A 24,460-nucleotide genomic window follows, 5' to 3' on the forward strand; every position below is an offset into this window, starting at 1 on the left:
GGCGCATAGTGATGTTGTGGTGCCCCTGAGTGATGCTGTGGTGGTGCTGAGGGGAGCGGGACGAGAGGAGAGAGGTAAGAGGGTAGAGAGTAGATAGGAGAAGAGAGGTGAGAGAGAATAAGAGAGGGGAGAGAGTAGAGTAAGGAGAGAAGAGTGATACTTTGTAACTCTGCAAGAGTTTGAGGTGGGGTAAAAAAACACAGCAGCTGAATAGAAGTGAGCACACTGACTAAACTCACAATTGATTGCGTATATTGTATAAGTCACCAAAAAAAAATCAAAAAAATCACTGGAATGATTTCTTCTTGGAAGAACTCTGAACTAGGACTCACACGCAGTGCAGTCTAAAACTGAAACAACATGCTGGTAAAATGAACTCTGTGAGAGGAAACACAGCTAATACCAAAATTAACACATGCACAGAGCCACTGCCAGGAAACTTGAACATGGTCAATCATTTCCAAAGTCACGATTTCTGACTGTAAGTGCGATATCATCGCAACAAAATGCAGTTTAAAATAAACACACACAGAAAGCATAGACCTGCCCATACAAAGATCTGAGCATGACACGGAGACTCCAATAAAATAAACACTTGGACAAAGCAACTGGCATAAAGTACATTAGAAATCAAATTTAAAAAAATAAACACTTGCAGAGGCACTGGCACAGAATGCATTAGTAAACTTAAAGCCCGAAACTAAAGCGACGACAAAACTCGAACATGGTTCACTATTTCCTAAATCGGAATTTCTGACCGTAATGAGATGATATCCTTGCAACAAAAGTCCAAACAACAAATAGAAAATGGAAACAACCCCTCGGCATTGCTGTGGTGGGGAGGAGGGGCGGGGAGAGGCAAGAAGGGAAGAACAGGGGAGAGTAAGGGTGACGAGACGCACGGGGAGCAGCAGCCTTTGATGTGCCGGCCGGCCGTGGGCAGTGAATAATTAGGGGAGGAGAAATGCCAGAGCGCACGCTGGGGGAAGCTTGTAGTAGGGAGGCTGGTGGCTTTGATGCGTGCACGCGCTTTTTTCACGGGCACAGCATCAAATCGCCCGTTTGGTTAAGCTCTGGTTAAGCCCCAATATGTCTCGACATCCGCAATGCGCAAGAGCATTGGCAGAGGTCGAGCCTTAAAAATACACTTATTCATGTACAGCACTTTTAACTCAGTTTAAAATAAAAAAGTAATATTTTGCCATATTTCGGCTATTTTCTCAGTCCCCGCCATAGTAGATAACAAACGCTAGATATGCTTTTAACCCCTGATATGTAACAAGAAAGGACACAAATTCATATTATTATTTTTTGTGGAAAATAAGTTATGACGGCTGCAGAACAAACTACTCAAAATGTAAAAAAAAGTCTCAGCACTGGGGATGGAAAAAGCTAAGCAGCAAAGTGGTTATTTCCTTTGGCAATAAGTTTTTGAGCGTGGCATAGCGCATCAGGCACTGCTTCTCCTGTGCCACAAATACAGTTTCCTCCTGTGAACTCTGCAATTAAAACTTGTTACTTGAATACGATTTTGAAAAAAATGTATTGTGCTGTAAAATTCAATCCCTGCAAAGTAAAATATATCCACAAAGAAAATCATGCTGGATTAATAATGTGAGGCTGGACTGTGGAGAAGCATACATTTGATTTGACTTGTTTCATTGATTAGGCCACATATGTAGATTATGGCTTTATGCATTCAGGAGACATAATGTAACTTGCAAGAGAAAAATACACTTAAAGTTACATACGGAGGGAGTGCACGTGCTTTGTAATGTCAACATTTTTATTTGTGTTGCTGATCTTGTAGTAATAATAAGTTACAGTTTATATATACACATTTATAAGAAAATGTTTTGTTGTTCTATGTAATAGAATATGTATACATAAGATATGCATTTACATTTATAATGTGACTGTTCGTGTATCAGCATTTATTCAGTTATAACATGTATTGAAGCTTTCATTAGTTAAATTGACCAGAGGCCTTAAGTTAAGCATTTGGCATTCGCAATGCTTAATCTTCAATATGAATGTGCTCTTGGATGGAGTGTTTTTCTTCCTTTTCCAGGTGCCATGTGTGATACTGATAAAGTCTGTGGGAAGGGAGTAGAGGGTGAAAGAAAGGGAGGCTTACTGTCTGTGCGGAATGGGAGCATACTTTCAAGGTTGACTAGAGATATGTGGAACAAACAAGAAAGAATTATCAATATGTTTTTGAAACATACAGTTGAGTACAAGCAATAGCCAACATGTGCCCCCTCTTGCAAATGAATCATACTATTTTAATGCTTCCCACACATGGCTTATCATCTTGGGGAAAAAGACACATATTGCTGTAGTAAACCGAAGCGCTGGCATCTTTAAGATGTCAGAAATATATTCACTAGAGTGTTTGGATTTGATTTATAAGACAACAAAAAAAATAGATGCTGGGTTTGGACAAAAAGATTTAAAGCACAAGGAAGGCAACTGAATTTGGTTGTACCGGACAAAATATACCTACCTCAATATCTATTCAGTGTTTCCAAACTGTGCGTGGCAAGATGATTTTTTGGTGGGTAGTGAAATTTTAACTAACAAATATGGATGCCTTTAAATATAACATGGGAATTGGTGTTTAAAAACTTCTCCAACTTTGCAGTCAAAGAAAGTAAAGTGAATTATGTATGTCTAGCTGGGTATAGGGAGTGTGAAAGGAAAACAACTGTACACGTTAAGCAGTTAGGAAAGCAAAAAAAAACATGAAGCACTTATTTTGTAATTCTGTTAATTAAAGTGGGATGGAAACAAAGAGTTAATAGCATAAAAACAAATCAAGATAATTTACTTGATGATGTACAAATGATAAATATTCACAGAAACATAATTTGTGTGCAATACACTTTTATCATTAAAACTGTGCAAATTCAGGGTCCATTACAAAGGAAAATGTGATGTCTCTAATTAAGAGTATGCTATCACACAATCCTTTAAGTTACATTAAAACTGAGCCTGCCTCACATCTAACAAAGCTAGTCTGATTGTCAAAGTTTACTTTTCTAAAAATAGTTGGTCGTGTCGAAAGTTTGGGAATGCACTGATCTATATAGTTAGACACAAAGATTTTTTTTCTGTTTACAAACAAGTGTCCCCCAATTTCCAAGTGGCTCCAAGTCACTGTGTTCCCACGTTTCCTGTTCTAAGCTTATATTTACAAATTATTGTGCTCATGTGGCTCAACTGAACTGGCAAAACCAGACGTCACACAATGCACTGATTTATTAAATGAAAGCAGAGAACTTGACACTAGATTTACAAATAACAAAGATGCTATATGGTCACCATACTTGTGCCTCCATACTCTACTGCTGCACAACCCTGGTAAGTGCCAGGCTGCTGTGGGCTATATGAATGCAGTTAGTGCCTGTACTCACATCATTGCACTGAAATTCAGTGTTGCGCATAATTAATAGCCCCTAGCGTCTCTGCTTTGGTATTCATTGGGCGAGGCGCTTGAAGTCTCTGAAGGAGTTGCTGGATGCCAGTGCTTAATTTGAGCCGGTGGGTTCCGTTGCTCAGCACCGGTATTTAATCAACACCAGCACTTTTCATGAGCACCAGTTAAGGACACATTCATTTATGGTTGGCAGGGGAGATTAATCGATATGCCCAGAATCACAGGATGTAGAGCCGATGCCGAATCTCAAACCTGGTTCACCAGCTCCTTAGTCGGCAGCTCTGACCATTACGACACATCGTCTCCCCAGAACCCAATCACCACTGAAGACACCATCCGCCTGATGAACACCATTCACTCAGGATCGCCAACCGACCCATGTCCCCACCACATTTTCAACAAAGCAGATTCCATTATCGCACCCCATCTCCGAGACGTCATCAACTGCTCCCTCAACTCCGCCACCTTCCCGGATAGCTGGAAACATGCCGAACTCAGCGCCCTCTTGAAGAAACCCACAGCAGACCCCACTGAACTTAAGAACTACCGCCCCATTTCGCTCCTCCAATTCCCTGCCAAAGTCATTGAGAAAGCCGTCAACAGTCAACTCGCCGCCTTCCTTGAATCCAACAAATCCCTCGACCCTTCACAGTCCGGCTTCCGAGCCAAACACAGCACCGAGACCGCCCTCATCGCAGCAACAGACGACATTCGAACTCTACTGGACAACGGAGAAACTGCTGCCCTCATCCTACTCGACCTCTCCGCAGCCTTTGACACAGTCTGTCATAGCACCCTCATACAACGCCTCAGCAACGTCGGAATACAAGGAAAAGCATTGGACTGGATAATCTCGTTCCTCGCCGGAGGAACCCAGAGAGTCCGCCTCCCCCCTTTTAGATCAGAGGACACCGAAGTCATCTGCGGCGTACCCCAAGGATCTTCACTCAGTCCTACCCTCTTCAACGTATACATGAGTCCCCTCGCATCCATTGCGCGCCAACACAACCTCAACATTATCTCCTACGCAGACGACACTCAGCTGATCCTATCCCTCACCAAAGACCCAAACACCGTCAAAACCAACCTACACGAAGGGATGAAAGAAGTAGCCGAGTGGATGAAGAACAGCCGTTTAAAACTAAACTCGGACAAAACGGAAGTCCTCATCTTAGGATCATCCCCCTCCGCCTGGGACGACTCATGGTGGCCACCGGCCCTGGGAACCGCACCCATACCAACGGACCACGCACGTAACCTGGGCTTCATCCTGGACTCCTCCCTCTCGATGACCAAACAAGTCAACGCCATCTCATCATCATGCTTCAACATCCTACATATGCTCAAAAAAATCTTCCGTTGGATCCCCACCGAAACAAGAAAGACGATCACCCATGCACTGGTTACAAGCCGACTGGACTACGGAAACACCCTCTACGCCGGAACCACAGCCAAACTACAGAAAAAACTCCAACGCATCCAAAACGCCTCAGCCAGACTCATCCTAGACATCCCCCGCCAAGCTCACATTTCCGGTCACCTGAAAGACCTCCATTGGCTCCCCGTCAACAAGAGAATAACGTTCCGCCTCCTCACCGACGCACACAAAGCCCTCTACGACCTAGGACCCGAATACCTCAACACGCGCCTGTCATTCTACACCCCCACCCGCCAACTTCGATCGTCCAATCAAGCCCTCGCCGCAATTCCACGCATCCAAAGATCCACCATGGGAGGAAGATCCTTCTCCTACTTAGCGGCCAAGACCTGGAATTCCCTCCCCACCCACCTCCGCCTCACACAGAACCACCTCTCCTTCAGAAAACAACTAAAAACTTGGATATTTGATAAGTAAAGCTCCCCCCCTTCCTCAAGCGCCTTGAGACCCTCTGGGTGAGTAGTGCGCTATACAAATTTAGACTTGACTTGAGTAGTTGGCTCTGTTTTAGGCAGTGCTAACAGGAGATGCAAGAGGGCTGAAGCGGCTTCCTGACGAGTGCCCAGGCATTTTTATTTTTTATTTTTACAAAAGTTAACTACTGTTGGGTGCTCGAGGCAGTGAAAACCCAGGGTCAAAGAGAGATGACCTAGTAGCCACTGAGGGATACAGCAATTCATTCACAGTGTACCCTGGGCCTACCATGACATCTGTCCCCTCTGTGCCGCGCTGACCGATGGTGAGCAGAAAGTCATAGTTATTTTCTTGACTGCGCGATGCGAAGACAGGCGTTTGTCGTACAGCAAAGGGATAATCACAGTGCTCACGTCTGTGCCCAGGTGGCTGTGAGTAGTAGCAGGCACGTGGTTTTTTGAGGCACGCAGCCACATTTTGACACTTGTCACATCTCCATGACTGACACTGCCCAACCTGACCAGAGCCATCCATGGTAACCCAAGCCCTCCCTGCTCTTTCTACTGGGCTGAGTCCAGCAGAACGCTCTGAGCTGAGAAACAGAGTCTTAGCACCTAGTACGCATGCCAGACCCTATCCGACTATGCTGCGTGGTAACAAGAAACAACCAGTGTTCTCGGAGCTGACAAATGGCAGCACTGCAGGGACAGAGTGGAATTCTGTGTTGTGTTTTATCTTTGGATTCCAAAAGGTAATGGAATGTGAGGGGCAGTTTGAAAAAGATAATGGGTAGAGTAGGTGGTATTGAATGATTCTCTTTACGTTTGAAATGTGTTTATTAAAATAAATAAACGGTTTACTTGGAAAACATCATCCTGTCTTGCTGTTGCCTGCTTCCAACTGCCCCCTAATTCCATTACTGTTTGGAATCCAAAGATGGAACACAACACAGGATGCCACACACAACCATTTTCCAGCAAACAATGGAACATTCCATTGCACCAATACAGACCTAAATAAATACACAACCCATGCAAAATCTCCACAATACAGTACTTTGCGTTATACATTCCTGATATAATGCTGAAACACAAAACAATAAAGGATAAATTGAAGACGTTTACAACATTTCATAATTTAAGAAATACACAGGTGTTTTCTAACTTTTTTGGCACCTTCTTAAAGAAATCTCATTGGAGTCAACTCTTACTCTGGAGTCAAGGTTGCGATCAAGTACACTCCCTCAACCTGGAACACAATCTGCACCACCACCATCAATCAAGGCAGGAATTCAATAACTCATTCTTGGAGTAGGACTCACAAGAAAAAATACTGCATTCATATCTCCACTGTCACATAAAACAGAAGACTATTCCTTATGCCAAAAACGGATACTTGATTGAGATTCCACACTGAACCACCTCCCGTGCGTAATGCTAAATTTAAAAGTTCAATACCTTTGAGTGATTTGGACCACTTAAAACCATTTACTTTACGTCCCGCTGACAGAATGACTCGCATCCACCTTCCCACACAAATCTTACTACCGAGAAACCCTTCCTACTCTTATTAAATGTTGAAGCGATTTTTTCCTTTCACTTGCTAACTTTCTCACATTCTTCTTGAACCATGGCATCATGATTTTCCTCAGCAACCCTGTCCTACTTACTTCTTAAGCCACAATGAGGCCAAGTGTGCTGGGTTTTCAGCCTCTCAACATTTTGAATTGAGAAACTCTGTAAAATAATTTAAGTAGTGCAGTAAGAAAGGAAAGTGGCCTTTAATGCTTTCTCTCACTTTAACCTTGACTAACTGCTACATGAAAATACTCTTGCCTGATTAAAACATTCTACTTGGCCAGAGGATTCAGGATGACCCACAGTTTTTTTCTACATTACACTACATCTCTCCAGATAAGCTCTGAACTTATCACTGGTGAACTGTGGGCCGTTGTCAGAAACCACAAATTTCAGGATTCCCTCCCTTCAAAGAAACAAATTTATACTTCAGAATTCTCACTTTCCACAAGCCTCACCCCTGGCCATTTGGAGAAGTAATCAACGAGATCAATAGAGTAAGGCTCTCCTTTAGTTGGTGCGCAGAGAGGACCCACGATGTATAAATCTAATTTCCTTGAAAATCCTTCTGGTATCAGCATCAGAAAAAAAGGTGTGATACACGGTTCAGTAAATTTCTCACTTTCTCAGCAAAGTGCACAATATCTTACAAATCGGTCTTCTCATTTCATCCCAGCCACCAAAAATATTCACAAATGTGCTATTTTGTAGGAGGCATGCCTAAATGTCCATCATAGCTGTGAATTATAATAGCACGTAGCACAGAATATTGAGGAACAACTTTATTCCCCTCATCAGCACACCATCAACCCAAGCTAGTTCACCTTGAATCTTTGCAAACGATGTAACTTCACTGCTTTACTTGCTCTCATCTGCCCAGCCCAGATGTAAGTACTTTTGAACTTCACTAAAATTCGATCATCTGATGATCTTCTGATCCACTCTTCCGCTGAGCACTGACTAATCAGTTAAATCATCTGCCAGACACTTTAAAAAACACCTCTCTCTCCTGTTCACTCTCTAATATGGGTTACATTGGCAAAGGCAGCTGTAACATACAATCGGCATGCTTTTCCCAGCAACATATTCAACGTCAAACTGAAAGTTCTGTAATCTAGCGGCACCTGGTCATCATCACTCCCCTTCTCCTGAAGAGAATATATTAATCAGTGGCTTGTGGTCATTCCTTAAAGTAAATTTTATTCCCCACAAAAACACAAGGTAGTACTCAGCTGCCCACAAAAAAGCTAACAATTATTTTCAATCACTGAAAAAAAGTCTGAGTGTCTTAATGCCTTTGAATGAAACAACCACTGATGGAAGTTATTCTCATCAGTTTATTGCAAAATTGCACCAAGACCACAACTACTCGCATCAACTAACACAATACACCTCTTACCTAGAACAAATGGTTTCAAACTATGCACATTCACTACATCAATTTTAAGCAACTTGAAAGCACTCTTTTGCTCACCTTCTTACACAAACATTTTTTTTCAGCAAGATTGAAGAGGTTCAACGTTCATGGCATAATCTTCAATGAATTTTGTGTGGAATTCAATAAGACCTACAAATGACATGATATGTTCTTTATTTGTTGGTTCAGACACCCTCTGAATAGGCTACTCATGGTTATTTTTAGGTCTAATACTCTCACTTGGGATGGAATGTCCAAGATATTCAAACTCAGAAGCTTTAATCCGTCATTTGTTGAATTTGAGAGTTGAAAGCATGAAGAAGCACCCTGGGCTGTAAATTCTCTTCTAATACCACCTAGTTACAAGCATTAGCAAGATCTAAAGTTGTATATGCAGCTGCACTGCTCACGGTCAAAATTATTTTGTACATATTCGGTAATGGGTACCTATCAATCCATATGACATTGTTAAGACCATATAAGCCTTCTATAAATGAAGTTCCCCATACCACTTAAGTAAAAGTACCACAGGGCCCACCCAGGGTGAAGATTCAATTGGTTCGTCAACACCCTTCTTACACATCGTGAAAGTTTTCTTTTAACTTTCCCCTGTCAGACAATGGCACCCTACAAACCTTATGTCATACAGGCAAAGCCCCTTCTCTCAATCTGATGTGATGCTCAATCCCCTTCTATTGACCTACGGTATCAGAAAAAACTTCCTTGAAGTCTTTTGTTCGGCTCAAAATATAAGTAACAGTCTCAACATGATCATTATAACACACTTCATTACTGCTAGGATCAACAAGATAAACTGGTGAAACAACTCTTGACTCAACCTAATCCCCAACTCTTCCTGGTGTGGTCATGTTAGAATGATGGTCACCATCATCTGTACTTGTACACCATCAACTGAAATCAGGCAATTTGGAAGACCCTTGCCTTCCCTTTGTGCCCCACACCCACCACAAAATTAGGATCCAACTTGAATTCTGCATCAATTTCATAATATATAGATCTGATTCTAAAACCCTTACATATGAGTTCAAAATGCCCCTTTTTCCTACATTTCTTACAAAATATGTCGCTGGACAGTTATCAGAATTTCCAACATGCATATTACTGCAAAGTCTGTAGCATACAATATTAAGATTACCTTTGCCTTTTTAAACATAATTTTTCTGTTTGTTATTCTTGTTGGTGACATTAACTTCTATACGTGAACTCCTAGGATACTATTTTACCTTCCAAAAGAGAGTTGCTTGCCTCCCACTATGTCAGCCACGTGGTAGCAAGAAATAACAAGTGTTCTCTCCGATTACCACTGCGTCAAATACTGACTAAATCTAAATGAATATATAAGCTGAGAGTGTCATGCAGAGATGGCTCACCAGGCATGCAAGCAGCCTATATCAATCAATCAATCAATCAATCAATCAATCAAGGGTTTGTATAGCGCGCTACTCACCCGTGAGGGTCTCAAGGCCCTGGGGGGTGGTGGGGGGGGGGGGGGTATGTGGAGCAACTCCGGATTAGTTGAAGAGCCAGGTCTTGAGGTCCTTCCTGAACGTGTGCAGGGTCAGGGAGCGTCTGATGTTCATGGGGAGCTCGTTCCAGGTCTTGGCTGCGATGTAGGAGAAAGCTCTCCCGCCGGTTCTGTTTCTGTGGATGACCTCTGCCAGGGCGAGGTCGGCGGAGCGGAGTTTCCTCTTGGGTACGTGGCAGGCTAGTCTCTCATTGAGGTATTTGGGTCCGATGTTGTTGAGGGTTTTGTAGGCGTGGGTGAGGAGTTTGAAGGCTACCCTCTTCTAAATGGGGAGCCAGTGGAGGCCTCGTAGGTGTTGGGCCATGTGCTTGTGATGCGGTGTCCCGAGGACAAGGCTGGCTGCAGTGTTCTGGATGGTTTGGAGTTTGTGTAGAAGAGTTCTGTTGATTCGGCGTAGAGGGCGTTGCCGTAGTCCAGTCTGCTGGTTATGAGTGCGTGGGTGACGGTCCTTCTGCAGTCAGGGGGATCAATTTGAAGATCTTACAGAGGAATGGGAAGGCAGTTGAAACTAGTGGAAGCGATGGCGTTGATCTGGAGGTTCATGGAGAGGGAGAGTCAAGGAGGATGCCGAGGTTCCGAATGTGGTCTGTAGGGGTGGGTGGGTTCCCGAGGGCGGAGGGCCACCAGGTGTTGTCCTAGGCGGATGAGCAGGATCCGAGGAGGAGGACCTCGGTTTTCTGTGAGTTGAGCTTCAAGCAGCAATCTTTCATCCAGACTGCCACATTCTTTATTCCTTCCTGGAAGCAGAATCTGGTGTCTTCGGGATTCTTTGTGAGTGGGAGGATGAGCTGGGTGCGTTGGCGTAGGATACGATGCTGAGCCCATGCTGTCTGACGATGGCAGCGAGGGGGGCCATGTAGATGTTAAAGAGCGTGAGGCTGAGTGATGATCCCTGGGGTACTCCGCAGTTGATTTCCGTGGGTTCGGAGAGGAAGGGAGGGAGTTGAACCCTCTGGGTTCTGCCGGAGAGGAAGGATTGGATCCAGTAAAGGGTGGCTTCTTGTATCCCGTCGTGCAGTCTGGCTGCCAGCTTGCGATGTGCGACGGTGTTGAAGGCTGCGGAGAGGTTGGCGAGGAGAGTGGTGGCATCCGGGTCGTTGCTGTTGTCGAGGTGGAAGTTCAGGTCCCCGAGTAGAATGTAGTCCGTGGAGGTGATGGCGTGGGGTGCGGTGAGCTCGGCAATGGTAGTTGCGGGCGGGGTGCGAGGTCTTGGCAGTCTGTAGATGAGGGTGCGCGTAGGTGGTCCTGGGGCTGGTCTGGATCTGGAAGTTGAGGTGTTCTGTTTTGGAGTGGGGGTCACCCGTTCTGGATGTGGAGAGTTGGAGGAGGGTCTTGTGTGTGAGGTTGAGTCCTCCTCCTGGGCAGTGCGGGCGGTCCTTCTCTGGATCTTGTTGCCGGGGAGAGCCGTGGCGATGTCAGGCCGGAGGTGGCATAGGTCCACACTTCTGTAAAGAAGGCGACATCGGGCGAGAGGATGTCGATCAGGTCCTGGATTTCTGTGGTGTGTCAGTGCAGGGAGCACACATTGAGAAGGATGCAAGTCAAGGTTTCGGTGGTGTGTGCATCAGGCGGGCCTTCGGCGGTTGTGGGAGCTAAGTCGATGGTGAATGCTCTGCGGCAGTGTCTGCACTAGAACTGCCCATGAGTGGTGTTCAGCGAGGATCTTGCGCAGTCGGTGTGTCTTCCGGGATTGAGAGCATAGAGGGTGGTTGAGTCATAGCGGTGGGGTCTAGGAGAACCAAGGTTCCTGCCGCTGGTCCCGGTTGGGGCGCAGACAGGCTTGCCTTAGGTGCGCCAGTGGCGCGACCGCTCAGCGGTCGCCATTAAGTAGGGGAGGGGGGCCGCAGCAGAGGTAGGGAGGCGGGAGCGGAGCTATTATAAATATGAAAGAGTGTGCCTTGCACAGCACAATTAGATTCGGCTTTTAGTGTGTTGTGCAAAATACATATTGATTTATAATTAGATCAGTCTTGATTAGAAATAAGTCAAGCTTGAGGGACCTGTGTGGTGTGGAGTGGGGAAGGAAACATGAGCAAGAGAGGCTTGATGGAGTACAGTAGAGATTATGAATGGAACCCAGCAACAACGCCCATGTGATGCACAAAGTTCTGTTTAGTGATGCATTCGCAAAACACTGATCAGACAAAATACAGTGTGACTTATTTTTATAGTTCCTTGCAGCAGGGGGCAACTAGCATTATTTTTATAGTTCCTTGCAGCAGGGGGCAAGTAGCATTAATGTGACTAGGTTTGGCTTTAAAGGAATGTTGCATAGCAACGTAAAGCCTTACAAATAAACAGAATGGGAATAGATGTGGATTTGTGTGGAAGCAAAGAACTGTAGAATAATATTGGCGTAGGTTAAAAGGTCAGGAGACAGCAGCCGCGGCCGGTCCATCTGGGCCACACCCCTTCACCTTTTGCCCCTTAGAACAGTGTCTGTCAGGCTGAGTAAAAGTCGGCCTGACAGACACAGTTCATTTTCAGGTCAGGCAGCAAGGAGCTAGAAATTAGCTAAATGTGCAGGCTCCTGGCTGCCTGAATTGAACTTTGCTGGGCTGAGGAAGTCACAACTCTTGTGGCCGTGGGCTCCTCAGCTTAGCAAAGGACCTCAAGACCCTCTCCCTTGTGACAAGGGGAAGTGACACTCATTGCCTCATACCTGGGTGCTTCAGATTTAAATCATGAAACGCCCAGGGTCGAGTGTCAAACAGTGACGCTTCATCAAAGAGTGGGGTGAGGTCAGCAGTATCACTGAACCCATGCCACTCTGTGATGACGTTGGACTGCCTTCCCCCACTGGCTAACCTTAGGTCAGCTAATGAGGAAAGGCAGCAGTCCCAAGCCTCAAGGGACCTCCGAAGCAGACCTGCAGGTAAGTGTGATTTTTTTTTTAATTAATGTTTGGTGCGTGCCTGCGTTTATGTATGAATATTTGGTAATGGGTGTTGTGAATGAATGTGTGTGCGCGCGTGTGGGAATGCATGGCTGTTAAGTGTACGTGTGCGTGTGTGTCCCGTCTGCCCCCTCCCAAAATTACCGGCTGACACTGGGAGACAGTTGCACTGTCAAGCCAGACCTACAAATCTGTATAGGTTAACCATTGCCCTACTCCCTTCTGTGTTGATGCCAGTGAAAAACAACATACATTATGTTGATATCAAGGACACTTTAATAGCACACAGATGCCATGTGTGTGCTCATGAAAGTTCAAGCTTAGGCAGCAGGATAACTAGACAAAATGATCATACCTGTGTGGAGTGCAAGCACTTTTTGTGGAAGCATGCAGGTTCTGCCCAATAAAAACATGTATTCCCCTGGCTCCCAATATGTGGGCGGACCATGGAATACATGAAAACTCGCCTCCTACGTTCAGATGACCCACTCTGACAACGAGGACTTGCTTTAAAGTACTCCAGTTTGCCTTGCCAGATGGTGAAAAACGTAGGCACAACCCAGCAAATCCAGGACACCTCCATGGTCACGTTAGGTATAGTGAAGTAAAAATAGTTGACTGCCTCATGCAGCAGAATTACAGGTGTGCAGGTCGGTAAAGTAACCTCCAACATTGCTCAAGTGAAGTCAGGCACGCAATGCCCACTGGGCAGAAAGGGATTCATCATCCTCCTCCCCCCCCCCCTCGCGCTAGTGTCCCATACCTGGCTACAGGCCTGCAGCGTTGTGGTGGTCTGACCTAGGGAAAGCCTGGGCGAAGTAGGGCTGGAGAAGCTGGAGAAGAGAGCGTCAGAACAAACATTCTCTTTTCTTCAACCAACATCTTCAGCTCATCTTGCTTCTCCAGTGTCCTAGTGGTCACAGATGAATCACAACATCCAAGACAAAAACCACACTGTAAGTGTTCTAACTGCGCAAGGCAGCATGCTTTACTGATCACCATTGTTTTAAAGAGAGACAATGCTCGCCCATTAACGCTGGCATGAGAAACTGCGTCTGCACTTCAAAGGTACTCTCTTTCATCTTCCTGTGCTTTCAAGCAAACAAGGGAGAAATCACAAATTTTCTTGATTTGTATTTCCATTTATTTAGTGTTTACTACCTATGTGATTGGTATTAAGCGCTAAATAAATGCTAAAAAAAAAAAAGAGGAGATTTGTTAAATAAAGTGACCAGACTTTTCTGCCAATATCATCTTTCATGGGAGGGTTGGAGTGGGGGCAAATGTATCAGGGTGCTTTACATGAGCACCAGATTACATTCCTAATCATATTTTTTTTTAGGCATATGGAGATTAAATGATTTGCCCATGATCACAGGATGTTGACCTGACGCTGGGATTCAAACATTGTTCCCCATTTCCAAAGTCAGCAGCTCAGTCTGTTAGGCCACATCTTGTTGGTTAGTATTAGTCTCAGTGGCTGCTAGTCATATATGAAAGTGGTGATGGGGTTATATTGACTAAGAGTTCAGGCCATTTTTAAAAAAATGTGACTTACTCTCACATTAGATCCAGATGAACAAATATTTTGTGCTGGGTTTGCGTCACTGGATCCTCCGTTAGTGCATGTGCGCTAATCGTTAATGTATGAGCTCCAATCATAGTGCCCTCAAATCATGGTCGCCTCAGAGGGCAAAAGCTCTGCATACCCCCTTATACTCCTACCTATACTTTCCTTCTTCCTATGAGAGAGAATCAGGCACCTGTTCAGGTGAAGGAATATGAGCTCCACACCGGCTGAGGGTGCAGGTGTTGTGCACCGGTGGGAGCAACTGGAGCCCACTGAAAGGAGTGCAGCAGAGTTGTGGACATGTACACACTTTCTCACATGCATGGATCTACTCACAGGTCTCCTGGCTATCTCAACCTAATCCTACAGAGGTATCCTATGCGCCTGTGCTCACCGAAACACGAATACATTTTATTTTTCCATGGCTTCAGCTCCTTCACTACTTCACATGATGAATTTCTGTTCCAGTGTGCACACATTTAAATCTGTGCGTTTTCATCCAACCTTCTTTCAGTTGGAGAGAAACAAGTTTGACTTAGGCGTAAGCTTGCATTTTTATAAGAAAATTAACCCATATCTAACAAAATGAGAACTGGCTGTATAGGTGTAATGTACGATACTGCCTCACTCCTCTCACAGCGGTGCATAGCCATGTTACGTTTATTGAGAAGTCATTAAATCTTCGAACAAAAAAGCATGTATTTCAGGTTTTGGTGATTGTATTGCCTGAAAAGCAGTGATAGGCTCGAAAAATCATAAACATATTACTACACCTGTAGGTCTAGTAACTTTAATAATCTGCTCGACCTAACTGCAATGTATTTGACCCGTAAACTGATCTCATTATTTCATCGTAGGCAAATATTTTATTTTGCAGACCACCTTTTTCTTCATTAGCACATATGAGAGCAACTTCCAGTATTTGAGTTCAGCTTTCCTACTCTACAAACAACTTTTTTGGCTTGTTTTAATGCACTCAATGTTTGCTCAATGCATAGTTAGAATATATCTCACTTATAGGGCACACATAAACCCTGACTTGCCTCTTAATTCACTAATAAGATTGCCATCTGGGTGGGGACAGGTATGTTTCTCAAGTCATCTTTCAAAACTATTGTTTGATAAATATATTACTAAAGCATGAGGGGATAGTGCACTGTCATTTACAGACAACTATTTTCTATTGAAATGGCAAAAACGTTCCCACTAACATGCAGTTTTATTATAAAACTATGTGGTGTACAAACAATCTGTGGAAATTCGGGTTTCAGCAAACATATTTATTATTTGCACATCACCAAGTAGAGTGTTCTGATTTGTTTTCATCCTATTAAAATATTTTTTTTCATCACTCAGAATTACAAAACAAGGGCTTTTATAACTACTGAAATTTATTTTGAAATGTTTGTACACTTCACTTTTTAGCCATTTAAATGTGCGTAAGAAGAAAACGTACAGCCTTTCATTTCACACTTTTTTTAAAAAAAAAAAGCTTGTGAGACAGTTGACTTTACAAAACACTTCTCAGTCGGAGAAAGAAAATGGTAGATGTAAAGTGACTTTTGATCTCTGTCTCTGAACACAGAATAAACTTGAAAAGATAAAAACAAGATTTAAAGGCCTCTTTAATGCTCCTTCACTTTGTAAGTGAACATAACACCTGTTGTTTGTGAGCTCATCAGAAGGGGTGAGTAGGCCCTAAAGATAGCGCGTTCTGATAAAATCTGACTCACCACAGTGAGTGGGCGAGTGGATTTGTCGAGGCCTGATATAAAACCCATATAGTACAAGAAGATGGGAAATATGGAAAATATTTCAGTTACATGTGAAATACAAATTTTGTCATCATAATGGTAGCCCCTAAACCACTTTGCAGAGGTTTTACATTGTTCAGGCTACTGAGAATATGCAGCTTGGAGGACCAAGTTTATCCAAATGATGCTGCAAAAATTGCAAATTATGTGACACACTGTCTGGTGGTATTTCAGTAGTTTCAGCTAGAATCAACAATGTTGGTGAAATCTGCAAATTTGGGAAATTATGTGGCAAATTCAGTAAATCCATAATTTATTTTGCTGTAAACTCTGCAGCCACACATTCACATAAATGCACTGATCTTATCATGGCCGTGGTCGGGAGACAAAACCTCAACATTCTAACTTTAGTCAATGCCCATTTGTAACTGCACTCTGAATAAAATCAGTTTGTACTATAAAAAACACTTAATGCGTACCTTGTCATTGCCATCTCGGGCTTCTGGTGACATTTACAAACCACAAGGCCAAAGATATCACTGAACCCAGACCAGATTACACAGTAACACAGTATGTATCCTCTGTATGTACTTGACTTTGAACCACTGTGTATATGCAAATAGATAAAACTCAACCTTAAAGAAGAAACAACTATTTTACATTCTACCCATGTACAACACATAAAAACCAAAATAATTTACATTCAGTCGACTCATTATACAGCATGAGGAATACGGTCTAATGGCTATGTTAAAACATCAACAGAAAATGAAAGTTCAGAAAGAGTGGTGTAATCAAATGTTTGAAGCTTTTTTTGAACGTTCTAATACATCAACTAAGGAAGGAGGTGAGGTTTAGTTGCTAAGCTGTCGATCTGATGACCTTGGTTTGCATCTAGCTTGGCACTGACTGAAAGTTCTGCAGTTGTGGGAAATCACTGCATCACAGTGGGCATGTTCCACAAAGGTGAACTTACACTCTTTTGTAAGTTTACAATTGTTTGCTATTCACAAAGGGATTTTGGAGAAGTATCTTTAAGACTGCAGTCTCCGCCCATAAAAACGTTAGGACTATCCTATCTTTTTACGTGTGGAGACTCCGTACTCGTAAAGATACTACTCGTAAATCCCCTTGTGAATAGCAAAGAATCGTAAACTTGCACAAAAGTGTACGTCTTCCTTTGGGAATCTGGCACGATGCGCTTAAAATTTACATGTGTGAGATACTACTGTAAGTGACGGGAACAAAAAGATTCAGGCGACATCTTGAAGAATACAATCTTGCATCATTTCCCATCACCTTCCATAATGTGCAATGCTCTGTTGCTCTTGGGCGAGGTCCATACTTCAGACATACCAATACATGCATAATTTTACCTAGTGAACATGTATCCACCTTATTCTCTGTGGATACCCCTTCCTTTTGAGCTGCTGGCGTGCCTCCATAATTTTGTGACAGCCAGATAGTAGCTCCCCACACATTCCTTCAACCTAGTTTATTCTTCACACCTCAAGTCTACTTCTCAATGTCTGTGGGAGGACTTTCTTGGGCACATTAGGAGATTCACTCTCAGGACCGGAGGCTCCAATTATGCTTCTCTTTTCTTTACTACCACATTTCAGCAGCCATTCACTTTAAAATGAACAAAACTACATCACTCATTTACCCCCTGTATATCATATATCACATGTTCCAATCATAGGTGACCAACCCCTAGAAGATAGATGCCACCATTTTGTGTCCTCTTTTTTTGCTGCTTCGCAGACAAATAAGTACCTTGTAATTTTTATGGTTGATGCTTACTGTTAATTACTTGTCAATAAATGTGCTGCACTACGACAGTGCTGTGTGTCTGTCTTTTATGATCTTCGCTGACTGCAATTGAAGCACTGCGAGGGCCATTGTGATGCTTCCACTCATTGCTGTGTTGTCTGCTTGAGCGCACAGCAACATGACAGGGCAATGCCTGCGACCTCCCACATCTTTCTTATTTGTGGCAGCGTGTGGACCGGTAGGCTCCGATGCTGGTATAAGCCTCAGTGGAGCGGGTTCGGGGAGTGGACTACGCTTGTCTAGGACAAGCGTAGTCCTATGTCTATTGCCTGCATCAGCACCACAGCATGCATGTGCAAAATCACACCAGATGCTCAGAGGAGTTTTCGGAGCGCTTGCAGGAGTTCTGTATATCTCATGTCCCTCTTAATTAGCATGGTGGTTGATTTAATTGCTCCCCTTACGCCCTGCCTAATAAAAAAAGAACAAAGTTGTATAAATAAACGCAGGTATGGCCTAAAGTGTTTTTCCAGGCAGCTCCCTCCACACCTGATCTGAGGCTGAGTATTTTCGCCTGCCAGGTGTTACACTCCCCCTTTTCTCACTTGATCTTTCTGTTAAACTACTATATCACATCAAGAGAATGGCCTAATGGGAGCCTTATGAGGCTATTGTGGAGTATTACCCTTAAGATGCTGTTAACCAGTTGGAGGAGGATTTGGTAGATGCACTTGATAGCAGTGTACAGCAATCAGATAATAAGGCCCTCGTCCGGGCACGGAGTCCCATTACCTCACACTTACATGATTATGCACATCAGCAGTTCTGGCAACCCTTGAACCCTCTAGCAGGAAACAAAACTGTCCCTCTTCAAAAAAAAGGCAAGACCAAGGCAAAGGCCCAGCAAGATGTACATGCAGATACATTTGAGAACTGTGCCGGAGGAGAATCACCAAACATGATTATTGTGCTCCCCATCAGGGAAAGCCCTCTCACTCATCCAGCGCCTCCTACGCTGATACCCAGGGGGTCAGATTCATCACTGTGTTCTACTGGCGGCGATTAAGGAGATAAACCTGGTCCCAGTAAGAAGAAACATTCTTCCTCCAAGACCCCTTGAATACTTACCTTTGAGCCCACAGAAATCATTCACCCCAGGGCATCGAATTGGGCTCCTCCACAGAAGGTTGAGTAATATGTCCCATCACACCTCTGCCAGAGCTTCGATAAAGATGTCCGTGCTCGCCTTTGAGCAGAATGCCTCGTCCAGACATGGTGGGTAAAGTCGCAGATACAACAGAAGTAGACCGTATCATGCAAAGGACCCAAAGAATGGCCTTGACCAGGAGTGGCATAATTGCCAGGATGAGTTCCTGGACATGTCTGGCCCCATGACAAAGATACTCGAGCTGGCATACCAAGTCAAAGATTCCAGCTCCCCAATGGATCCTGATGTCCTAATAGGATGGGCGCAGAGAGCCTTTTGCCAGTTAGGAAACACCAATTGTGCTATCTCTACAGAACATCGGAGATCTATCCTCATGTGCACAGACCCCAAGCTTAAGAATTTGACCACCTCGGAAGATGGTTCATGGGCCGAAGGTCTGTTGTTCAGAGGCCCGTTTGTTAAAGAGCGAGCCAGAGTTTGCTCCCCTTTCTCCACTCTTGATACGGCCCAAATGTCATTCTAAAAAAGTATTCAGGAGAAGGCTTTTTGGCAGTGACAAGCTCCTTTCAAGGCTCTCAACAAGGGTACTATTCCAGGGGTAGAGGTGGCTGGTATGGAGAACAAACGGGACCCACCTTCTATGTCACATGCTCCAGAGGTGGCCATCCCCTCTTTTGCAGTGGCAACGGACGAAGACAACAAGGAGTGACCCAAGACGCAGGATATTCTGGTGAGAAATATTCCATTTTCAGGGGAGACCTTGGTGGAGAGGAGAGTGGGCTTGTTCCCAGACAACTAGAGGCAGATTACCCTGGACCCATCAGTCTCAGAGACCATTCTAGGCTTCAAACTAGAATTTTATGACACACTAGTTCAATTTGGCCCACAAAACAAAATGTATTTTTCCAAACAAAGCAGTCCTTTATACACTTAGAAATTCAAACTCTGTTAGAAAAGAGGGCAATTTGTCTTTCAGTACCTCACCCCAAGGGGTTCATAAGCCCCATGTTTCTAGTTGAAAAGAAAGGGTCACATACCGATAGGTTCTCAATCTGAAAGATTTCAACATCTGGATATTATACAGACATTTTAAAATGGAGGGCATTCATTTGATAAGGGATATTCTACAGGAAGGCAACTGGACCTGAAAAATGCCTACCTTACTGTGCCCATTTTCCTGCCTCACAGGAGATTTCTGCAAATACTGTGATGGGGTCAATGTCTGGAATTCACGTCCCTTCTCTTTGGCCACTCATCAGCCCCTTGGTGCTTCACCAAACTGATGACACTGGTGGTGGAGTCACTCTGAGTTCGAGGAGTCCATCTGATTGTGTATCGCGGCGACCTACTTTTGATGGCTCTGTATCCTCAGGACACGCAAGAGTCACCTTTCATGGACTATTCAGCTTCTGCAGAGTTAGGGTTTTTTTGGCCAAGGAACAGGTGTTAGTATTGTCTCCTGCACAACAGATGGAATTTATGGAATTCCAGATAGACTTGGTCCAAACACAATTGATCTTCCCTTCCCAGAATATTCACAACATCAAGAAGGAATTGAGGTCTGCATTGTGCAGACAGACTGTATCCTTGTGGTCGATCGCCAGGATTGTAGGCTTTCTAGCCTCCTCGGCCCAACTCATTTTTCCAGGTCCCCTCCACTACAGAGCCCTTCAGAGGCTACAAATCCAACATTTAATGAAGGGCCTCTCTTACGTGGAACAGGTTCCCCTTTCAGACAAAGCCAGGACAGAGATAATGTGGTAGTTGGAGCACATAGAGCCCTGGAATGGCAGAGCAATCTTTGGCACCTCCCCAGAAGTAGTGACAGAGTTGGATGCCAGCAGTTGGTGGGTGAGGTGCGGACACTCTTGGCAGGCGGTTGTTGGTCAGAAATGGAGCTGAGTCTCCATATCAATTGCCTGGAACTCCTGGTGGACTCGTTCGCCATCAGAAGTCTTTCTCTCTTAAAGACAGATTGTTGTATATTGCGGAGGATGGACAACATCTCAGCTGTTTGATACATCAATAAACTGGGGGAACAAAGTCCTGTATACTAGTTGAGATTGCCAAGGATTTCTGGCATTTCTGTCGCAGTCATCGCTTCTCTATCACAGCGGAATATCTCCCAGGCAAGAGCAACACTCTAGCCGATTGGAATTAACGGCATTTACGGAATTTCAGTAACTGGAAGCTGAACCCCCTTCATGTTCCAGCATCTTCACAAATTGTGGCGGCTGTGCAGAGTGGACTTGTTTGTATCTCACCTCACTTGTCAGCTTGCGATGTTTCTCAGTTGGCAACCAGATCGGGAAGCACAAGCTACGGACGTGCTTCTCCAGGTCTGGTCTCAGCTCCGGGGTTAACCCATATCTCTAGTGAGTGCTCCTCTGGTTCAACTTCCGACCCTTCTGGATCTACTTTTAGACCCAGAGGGATTCTGTCATCCTTTAGTCGTGTTGGGTCAACTAAAGTTGATGGCTTTGATGTTTTCAGGGAAAGATAGTATACCCCATTCATTTTGCAACAAGCTGCTGTTTTCATCAGACAAGCGTGAGCAAGTAGCACCCACAAACGCTATAACTCAGCTTGGAGACGGTGTGCTTGGTGCAACGAACAGGGTGTTGATCCTGCGGGGGCAAAGTGTTGCATGGTGATAAATTACCTTTCTGATCTGGCTTTTTCTGGTTTGGCAAACAGGAATGTGAATAATTTCAGGTCTGTGATTTCCGTAGGACATCTCCCGATCCAAGGTAAACCAGTGGGTAAACACCCTTTAGTCTGCAAATTAATGAAGGGCATTTGTATGGCCAATCCTCCAAGACCCAAGTGCTCATCCATTTCAGATGTGAATGTTGTCCTCAGATTCCTGGAACGATGGCCGGCAAACAGATATTTGTCAGCCAAACAGGTTTGGGCTAAGTTCACTATGCTGTTATGTCTAATATCATGTAAGAGGGTATCCGATGTTTGTGCTCTGGATTTGGCAGGCAGAGTTTTTTCCCCAAAAGTTGGTACATTAACTGTCACTCGTACCAAATCTAATACCAGGTCAGAAACCTGCCCGATTTTTCTAGATAATACTCAGTGATGTGTTGTTCAATGTTTAAAACACTATGAGGCTTCTACTAGTGGTGTGTGACAGGAGTCTGGTGGCCAACTGCTCATTGCTTTACAAAAACCTTTTAGACCAGTGTCTTCAGCTACGTTAGTCAGGTGGATGAGAAGGTTGCTAGTGGAAGCTGGTATTGAAATCTCTGTTTTTAGGGGCTCATTCCGCCATGTGTACGGCTTCGCCCCCGAAGGTTCAGTTCAGGGATTTGTCACTGGCCCTGACTTGTTGTTGGACATCCCTGTTGGATCATGTGGAATCTGTTGAGTCCATGTTTGGATCGATTTGGACTTTGGTGACTATTACTATGTTTCCTGTTAGAGTGTTCTGTACTTATAATCTTATGCTTCAAAGCAAGAGGACACAAAATGGTGGCATGGAGTTGCTCGCCTATGATTGAGCATGTGATATATGACATACAGGGGTACATGGGTAATGTAGTTGTGTTTATTTAAAAGTGACTAGCTGCTGAAATTTGGTAGTAAAGAAAAGAGAAGCATACTCCTTGCCTCTGTGTCCTTAATAGAATTGAAAATTATTTTGACGTGTCAGCTAGCAAAAAAATACATTCCTCCCACACACATCTTATTCCTTAGAAGCGATTTCTCAATATGAAGTTCATGGTCCTTTTAATCAGATAAGACACTTTTCAAGTGAGCCTTCAGTGCTTTCTATTCTATGCGTCGGACCAGGGGGCACAGCTACCATTGGTGGAGCAGGTGCAGTGGCATGGCACCGGAGCCCTGAGGGGTTCACTGAACCCTAATAATTGCTGTATTTACTACCACACCAGCATTCAAGGCGGCTATTTCCCCTGCTTGCACCTGGGCCAATGGCATCCTTGCTACACTACTTCGTAAGACAGGCACAGGACTCGTGTGGTACCAACCATCTTGCAGGCATCGGATGCTTGCCGGTCTGATGTACACTCTCTGAACTCCAGCAGTGTGCGGTGTGTAAAGGAAATGCATTGTGGGAGATAAAAGAGCAGGCTTTAATGCTAATGTGTTAAAACAGGAAAGAGCAGGCATGCACATATGCCGTTTCCATGCATTATGATTAGCGCATTAAACCCGGACCTCCCAAACGTGTCAGTCCCCCTGTGTGCGAAACTGTAGCCCCACCACCACTGATTAAAACTTGACCACTGCCCATCTCCCACTCCCCGTTTCCCCACTCACCATCGAAGTTAAGATCTAGTTGAGCCTCTGTGTGTAGTGCACGTACACTTCTGACACCGTTTCTCGAAGAAGTGGCCAGAGTAAAATGTATATTGTGGACGGTCCTTCCTGACATTCGGCTACTGAATGTCAATCATACACACACTGAAGCTATGCAAATGTCACAATTTAGTAATCTGACTACGTGGCAGTACGTCTGCATAGATGAAATCCAACAAGGGTCGGAGATCAGTCTCTTAACATTTCAACATCTAAGGAACAATAAGTGGGGATAACATTAGCGGCTGTTAAACGAGTCGCTAACCCAAGTGCAAAATGTAAGACACAAAACCTTAGAAATCGCCCCCACGAGTAAACCTCAATTAAAAGATAGTGCGCTCGTGTATACATTTAGCACACAAAACTTCTCCCACTGCCATAAATCCAATACTCACCATTTGCCACCACTCTAAGCATGGCTGAGTTGTCACTACCAACCCACCACTAACATAGAAAAGGGCCTGCGCAACATCAATTTCACGCCCTTAAATGCTGCGGCCACGTTGGAATGATAAAAGTAATGATACAGCAATAGAAGCTACCTTACTAGCATGCGTACTGGTTGTTTCAGATGGAGATTGCTTCTCGCTACAGCCATTCCTCTTTTTTCGTACATCAGAGGGAACTGATAAACCTTTCTCAATTCAATTGATAAATAAACTATACCTCCGTCAGAGTCTGTTGGCGAAAACTCCCTCAAAGTGGTGCATGCAAGATCGCCATCTTTAAATACAGCTGTTAGTGAAACTTTCCGAAAGAATACATTAACGTACATAAACTGCACGTCTTAACAAGCGATTTAATTTTTTTTATGACCGCTAGCAGTTTTGATGGGGTAGAAGATGTGGTGTAAAAAAATGGATATGTCCTTGTGCGTTGTAACCTTTGTTCAATAAAGCGCTCCAATACCTTCGGGTCTAGTTAGCACCATATAAACTGCAAAAAGAATGTTTAACAAAATGTTGAATGACAAAAACACCGGGAAACTCTGACTTGCACTATCAGGTGCTCTTTTCAGAACAGTAGAACATGTTGAAATATGGAAATGTATTTAATTTTGAAATTGAGAGCATAATAAACGCACTCCAATGACGAATTCATACATGTGTTTGGCATGCCTTGCCTTGCATCCTACATCT

General features: G+C 44.1%; 1 protein-coding gene across 3 annotated transcripts in view; it reads right to left on the reverse strand.

Moving 5' to 3' along the window:
* ODR4 (odr-4 GPCR localization factor homolog) overlaps positions 1-23,825 on the reverse strand; it is a 237,167-nt gene extending 213,342 nt beyond the window's left edge. Inside the window, exon 1 of one of the 3 annotated variants that reach the window (XM_078642589.1) lies at positions 23,717-23,825. The gene's annotated coding sequence lies outside the window, so the exon portion shown is untranslated. Of the gene's footprint in view, positions 1-8,342; positions 8,437-23,282 lie in introns of those variants that run through there. The other 2 variants (XM_078642600.1, XM_078642610.1) reach the window with 2 other exon arrangements.
* Between the last annotated feature and the right edge of the window lie 635 nt (positions 23,826-24,460).

This window comes from Lissotriton helveticus, chromosome 1_1 (genome assembly GCF_964261635.1).
Source record: "Lissotriton helveticus chromosome 1_1, aLisHel1.1, whole genome shotgun sequence".
In the NCBI taxonomy this organism is placed as follows: Eukaryota; Metazoa; Chordata; class Amphibia; order Caudata; family Salamandridae; genus Lissotriton; species Lissotriton helveticus.